Source organism: Cherax quadricarinatus, chromosome 80 (assembly GCF_038502225.1).
Source record: "Cherax quadricarinatus isolate ZL_2023a chromosome 80, ASM3850222v1, whole genome shotgun sequence".
In the NCBI taxonomy this organism is placed as follows: domain Eukaryota; kingdom Metazoa; phylum Arthropoda; class Malacostraca; order Decapoda; family Parastacidae; genus Cherax; species Cherax quadricarinatus.
This window is the reverse complement of record NC_091371.1, coordinates 14,481,976-14,488,738: the sequence shown is the minus strand read 5'-3', so window position 1 is coordinate 14,488,738 and position 6,763 is coordinate 14,481,976.

Genomic DNA, 6,763 nt, shown 5'->3' with positions numbered 1-6,763 from the left:
AACAATATAAATTACATTAACAACAACAATAACATTCAACGAACCCACCTTCAAAATAACCTTTATCTTGTGTTGCGTTATTTACCAGTAAGGAGCAACCAGCCCCACTTGTCCCAGGCAATTTATTCACCTTAACATTTTGCAAAGTGACAGACTATGCAAATGAGGCAACGAAGGTGATTGGTCCCCAGTCACCTGAAAGAGTTATTAGCCCTCTCGTCCTCTGAAGGGGCACATGAAGTTTCTCAACTAATTTCCCAAAATGTTAAAAAAATCATGGTGTTAAATGACAAACTCGAAAATCTGTTTTTATTCTAATCTGAGCGAAAGGTTTCATTTTTATTGTCGTATTTGAATTATCATCTCTCTCTCTCTCTCTTTTTTTTTTTTTTTTTTTTTTTTTTTTTTTTTTTTTTTTTTTTTTACACAGGGTTTGACAAGGTTAAGGATCCTTAGCTTTATTGACAGCTATATTACAGGTTAAGGATTCCTAACTTTATTGGCAAGCTAAGAGCTGTTACCTACATCAGCTCATTTGAAAGCATTTTTATTGTTATGAGACATACAAGTACGGAACAGGATGAAGTTGGAGCCATCTGTGGGCCAGCATTTTCATTTGATCAACTGACTTTATCTCGTTGACATCATTATGCTGTACGAATGTGTTCCATACTCGAGTCATCCTGGGTATGTATGATCTCAGATGGAGTGATGTTCTGGAGAAGGGTACAGCCAGAGTGAAGTTGCTGCTTTCTGCCCGTCTTGTGGCATAAAAGCTTGTTTCACGCTGTCCTCGAAGTGGATCCAAGTGTGGTATTTTGACAATATTGGCCTTGTACATAACAGTAAGGCCACCCACATCCCTCCTATGTTGAAGGCTCTGCTGAAATGACAGATCTATCCAGGATGGGTCCAGGCGAGAGATGAGACGTCTTGCTCTGTTCTCTACTCTGTCAAGCAGTCGCAGATGAGAGGGGGGGCAGGCAAACCAAGAAAGTGGAGCATACTCAAGGTGTGAGCGTACTTGTGCCTCGTACAGGATCTTGCAACCCCTACTGTCAAGCAGATGCGAGATACGGCGAAGTGCTGTAAGCTTCCTGGCTGCCTTGTTTGCAAGATTTACAACATGGTTCTTCATGGTTAGTTTGGAGTCAAATTTCACCCCAAGGATATCAACTTCTTCTCCAGGTGCCAACATCCTCCCATTCATCCTTACTACTGCACCAGCATTACCATCATGGTGCCTAGAGACGATCATCATTTGCGTTTTCTCAGGTGCAAATGTTACTTGCCATCTACTTCCCCAAGCTGATATAGCTCTCAGCTGGTGATTGATGTAGCTTAGAGCAGCTGGCATTTCTTCTCTTGGATAAGTGAATGTCAGTGCACAGTCGTCTGCATATGCATGTGAATCTGGGATGAGATGAAGAAGGTCGTTGAAGTAGACATTCCATAACAGTGGACCCAGCACGCTTCCTTGTGGAACGCTTGCCCCAATAGGATGCCTTGCTGATTCCGTTCCATTGAGGACTACACTTAGAGATCTACCATGAAGGTAATCACTGAGGAGACTTAGCGTAGAGCCTGCAATTCCCAGTGCTCGAAGTTTTGCTAAGAGACCCTGGTGCCACACCCGGTCGAAAGCGCCAGCAATGTCCAGTGCTACCACACAGCTGACTTTGGATTCATCCAGTGACTGGTGCCACTTAGTGGAGAGGTTTAACAACAGATCAGCAGCAGAGTAACCTTTCCTGAAGCCATATTGACGATCACAAAGTAGTGAGTGGTAGTCAAAAAAATCTGTCATTTGTCTTGAGATTATTGTCTCAAGGATCTTACCAGTGATTGACAGGAGTGACACTGGTCTGTAGTTGCTGATTTCTGCTCTGCTCTTCTTTTTGTGAACAGGGACTACATTTGCCTCTTTCCATAGAGAGGGCCATTTACACTGTACTAGGCAGTGCTGAAAGATGCGAGTTAGAGGTGCTGCTAGCTGGTCTGCACATCTTCTCAACAATCTTGGGCTCAACTTGTCTGGGCCCACAGCCTTTTCTTGGTCAAGTGATTTAAGAAGGAAATGCACCTCCTCCTGCCTTATTGTCACCACTGACAGTTTTCACACAGTTCGTGCAGCTAGCCAAGGAGGGTCCCTTGCTAGATCAGGAACTTGCATTTTGGTAGCAAAGTGTTCAGCAAAGAGGTCCGCCTTCTCTTGACTACTAGTAGAGGTGGTCCCATCCTGTCGATTTAGAGGTGGAATAAGTTCATCAGGCAGATAACCTTGTCTGTCCTTGACCAGGGACCACCAGGTTTTGGAGCCTACCCTACCTGATGCTAACTTTCTTTTAGTGTCCACCTCCCATTTAGCAATGGCCCACTTTTGAACATCACCCATATGCCTACAGGCTTGCATGTGCAAGTTCCTGTTTAATGTGGTATTTAGAGACACACAACAGTCTCTCCGCTAGCCAATATGGCTTTCGTAAGAGCCGTTCTACCATAGACCCCTTACTACGCTTGGATATGTATGTTCGTAATGCCTTTGCAAATAAGATTGAAGAGGTGTAAGAGGACTACAAGGGCTGACTGATGTAAATGTTGTAACATACGAATATGAATGTCGTCAGGTCCAGCTGCCGATGATCGGCAAGCTGAGTGTTGCCTCCAGTTCCTGAAGTGTAAAAGGCACATTATACAGTTCTTCTCTGAGAGAAGAAAAGTCCAAGGGTACTAACTCTCTGGCACACTTTGAGGAAAGAAACGAGGGGCATAGATGGAGCCCCCGGGAAATACGGACCAGATGAGTGCCAATTTCAATGGCAACGTCAAGAGGGTTTGCTACATCAATACCGGTGACCCGTAGAACAGGAGCCGGGTCAGGAGAGTATTTACCACTCAATTTCCTCACTTTTTTCCAGACTGCACTCATAGAGGAAGCAGAGGTGATGGTGGAAACATAGTCTCGCCAGCAAGTGTGTTTAGCACCACGGATGACACGGCGAGCGATCGCACGCTTCTGCTTAAAATCAAGAAGTCTCTCATTGGTTCTATTGTATCGGTACCTGCCCCATGCAGCACGTTTCAAACGTACTGCACGAGCACAAGCAGGAGACCACCAAGGCACGCACTTCTGAGAATGCTTGCCTGAGGTTTGGGGTATAGAATGAGAAGCTGCGGTATAAACTGACGTCGAGAAGAGGTGTAGGAGCTCATCAATGGAGGATGAAGAAGGAACCTCACTAAAAGCAGTGAGCTGCGAGTAAAGGTCCCAATTTGCCCGATCAAATTGCCAGCGAGGGCTACGGAAAGGTGGTGAATATGAAGAAGTAAGAATGATTGGAAAATGATCGCTGTCATGTAAGTCCAGTAGAACAGACCAGGTGAAGTCTAGTGCAGTGGAGGAAGAGCAGACTGATAGATCGATGCAAGAGAGAGTATGAGTACGAGGATCAAAATGGGTGGGAGTACCCGTATTTAAAACATGGAGGGGGTGAGAGGCGAGAAAAGCCTCCAACTTGATGCCACGTGAGTCACAATGAGAATCCCCCCCCCAGAGGAAATGGTGGGCGTTAAAATCACCAAGTAACAGAAGTGGTGGTGGTAAGGATGAAACAAGAAAGGCAAAGTCTGGGATAGAAAATGCTCGAGAAGGAGAGAGATATAAAGAACATATTGTAAACCACTTATTCAAGTGGATACGGGCTGCAGTGTAATGCAGCGAGGTATGGACAAATAGTTGACAGTACGGAATATCATTGCATAGAAGAAGGGCACTTTCATTAAAGGCCCCATCTGAGAAAGGATCCGAAGAATACAATAAATTATAGCCTGAGATAGGTTGGAAAACAGCTGAGTGTAATTTTGGTTCTTGTAAGCAAGCACCAACAGGGGAAAACCTGGAAAGCAACATCTGAAGCTCACCCCGATTACCCCTGAGGCCGCGGATATTCCACTGTAAATAGGCCATGATTGGCGATGAAGAAAATACCAGGAATCCGTAGGGAAAGGCACCTACGGACTAGAGGGGTTAGAAAGGTCAACGTGTGGTGGGATTGGAAGACGTTCAAGTAGCGAAGGAACGGAGCATTGCGAAGAATGGGGTTGTGAAGATGGAGGAGAGGGAAGAGAAGGAACAGGAAGTGAATCAGTGTCCATTGAAGGTTTAGTCTCTGCAATATATTCTGAAATGGCTTCAAGTGTTTCTGAATTCAAAGATGTATGGGAGGCCATATTGGAGGTAGAAGGGGGAGGGTGAGTAAAGATTGGGACAGTAATGGACTGTACCAAAGTAGAGGAGGATGAAAGAGTGTAAGGGACTGGAGATGAAGTGTGGGGGGGGACAGAAGAGGCAGAAACCTGGGAGGTGGCAGAAGAGGGAGAAACTTGGGAGGGGACGGGGGTGGAAGGCATAGTACGAGGAGGAGGGTAAATCTCCACACTTGTAATAGAGCCAGAGAGAGGGGAAGAACTAGGCACAGAGACTGGAAAGGTAAAGTGTGGAGGTGGAAGAAGGGAAGGAAGGGGCAAAGAAGATTTGAGCAATGTGGATTTTTTGGACTTCTGAGAAGTAGAGGGGCGATTGGTATAAGGTGTCGTACGAGGTCTTGTCGATACTGGGGCTTGTGAGGAAGGACGCGAAGATGTGAGAACAGACTGAGTTGTAGTCGGGACGTCAGAGCCAAGGACAGCAAAAGGATTAGATGCCGGAGTGGCTATGGGAGGGGTAACAACAGAGGAGGCTGCAGAAGATGGGACCCCAGAAGTGGGGGGATGTTTTGAAACACGAGAATAAGAAACACAGGGTAGTCTCCCTTGGAGGCAGAGATGAGTAACTGCCATAGCATAAGGGAGACCCTCTGCCTCTTTGAGGCAACGGATTTCACGTTCATTTAAGTAGACCTGGCAACAGCGGGAGTACGAAGGGTGAGCTTCATTACAATTAAGGCAAGATGGAGGTTGACTACAAGATGTATTAGAATGGTCGTCGGCACCACAGACTGGGCATTCGGCTATAGATCTGCAATATTTCGCTGGGTGACCAAAACGCCAGCAATTTCTACACTGTTGCGGTGTAGGTATCACCTTTCGAACTTGTAACCGATGTCCCGCGACATATGCGACATATACAGAGGACGGGAGTTCTCGGCTGTCAAAAGTTAAACGAGCCACATTGCAAGGGTAACGTCTCCGCCCACGGGCATGAAGGACATAAGTGTCTACTTTGAGGATTGGGAGATCCTGGAGTTCCAGCTGTTCAAGAATGTCATTGCCACATGACTGGAAATTCTGTTGGACTATGGTATGGGGCAGAATGACAGTACCACTACAAGAATTGAGAGAAAGATGTTTTTCAATAGTGATAGGAGTAGTATCGATATTCGAAAGGAGAGAAAGATCATGAGCTTGGGTAGCATTCTGGACAGTGACGATGCACGTACCGCTCGAGAGCATGAAATGAAATATCTCTACCAACATGACGCAGGAGCGCTTTGCCAATACTATGGTCAGAAAGATAGGCAGAAGAAGAAGTCGGTCTTAAAGTAAAGAATTTAGTAAAGTAAAGAATTGTGTGGTCCGAAACTGAGCGTGGAGAGGGAGTGCATGACGTGTCGGTCTTTTCCGAGTAGAATGGGAAGGTAACGAAGGAGCATCATCAGGAGATTGATGTTGGCGTTTAGGAGTAGGACCAGAGTTGGTCCGGCGTGAAATGGGCTGGTGATTCGAAAATTGCCGTACCGTAGAGGGAGAGGCCGGAAGCATAGTCAAAGGAGAGCGGAGGTCAGACAAATCGAAGGGTCAGTCGAAGCCCCGGTACCGGAAGCGGGTGAGGAAACAGCACCAGCAAGAGGTACAGGGGCATCAGGAGTGTCCGAAGAGTGGTCTAAAAACAAGGCAGGGTAAGAATGGGGTGCGATATCAAGAAGTGGCCCGGGGGTAGTGGGTTCATGGATTGGGTTCTCCATGGTTAGGTTACTCCTTTGCTTTTTGTTTTTAAGAAAAAAAAGAAAGAAAAGAAAATAAAAATAAAAAAAAGAATAAAAAAAGGGGGGAGCGGGGAGGAATAGTTCCCAGGAGGAATGAAAGGGCCGGAAATCTCCCTCCGCGCCCAAGAGGACCTCAGCACCGCTAGTAGCGCAGATGCAGCATGGAACCCTTGCCATACCCTACCCTTCATGCCAGTAAACCAGCAATCCGGGATAGCAACCTCACATCTGCCAAGCTACCTCGGTGGACAAAAGAGAGGGCGGCCGGATATCCGCCACCGGATATCGGCCACCACCCCCGGAATCCGAAAGGTGGCTTCTAGAGATACACCCGTCGCCCGAAAGACACCCAAAGCTACTCCAGGATACCAGAGAGGGATCGGGACATCCCCAGGCGATCCAGATTCCACGGCAAACTACGCCACCGCCAAGAACCTCAACGGAATGGGATGAACCCCGGTATTCTTTCCCCTACCTAGGAACTAGCGCACCTGTGGGAGAAATCCTAAAGACCAAAAAGAGGAAGGGCAAAAGGGAGGGGTGGGGAGGAGGAAAGGAAAAAGGGGAGGATGGGATAGGGAGGGGGGAATTGGGGGGTAATTAGGTTCGGTCTGAGGAAGGAGACCGACAGGTCTGATTCCTCAGACCAAGAGCCTCTTCACCACAACAAGGAGCCCCCCTTGAAGAGGTACATCTCAGCAGACATCCACGCTGTGGACTTTTAAGTCCTTTGCTACCGTATCTATCTCTCCGATGACTAACTTACGCCATTAGGTCAG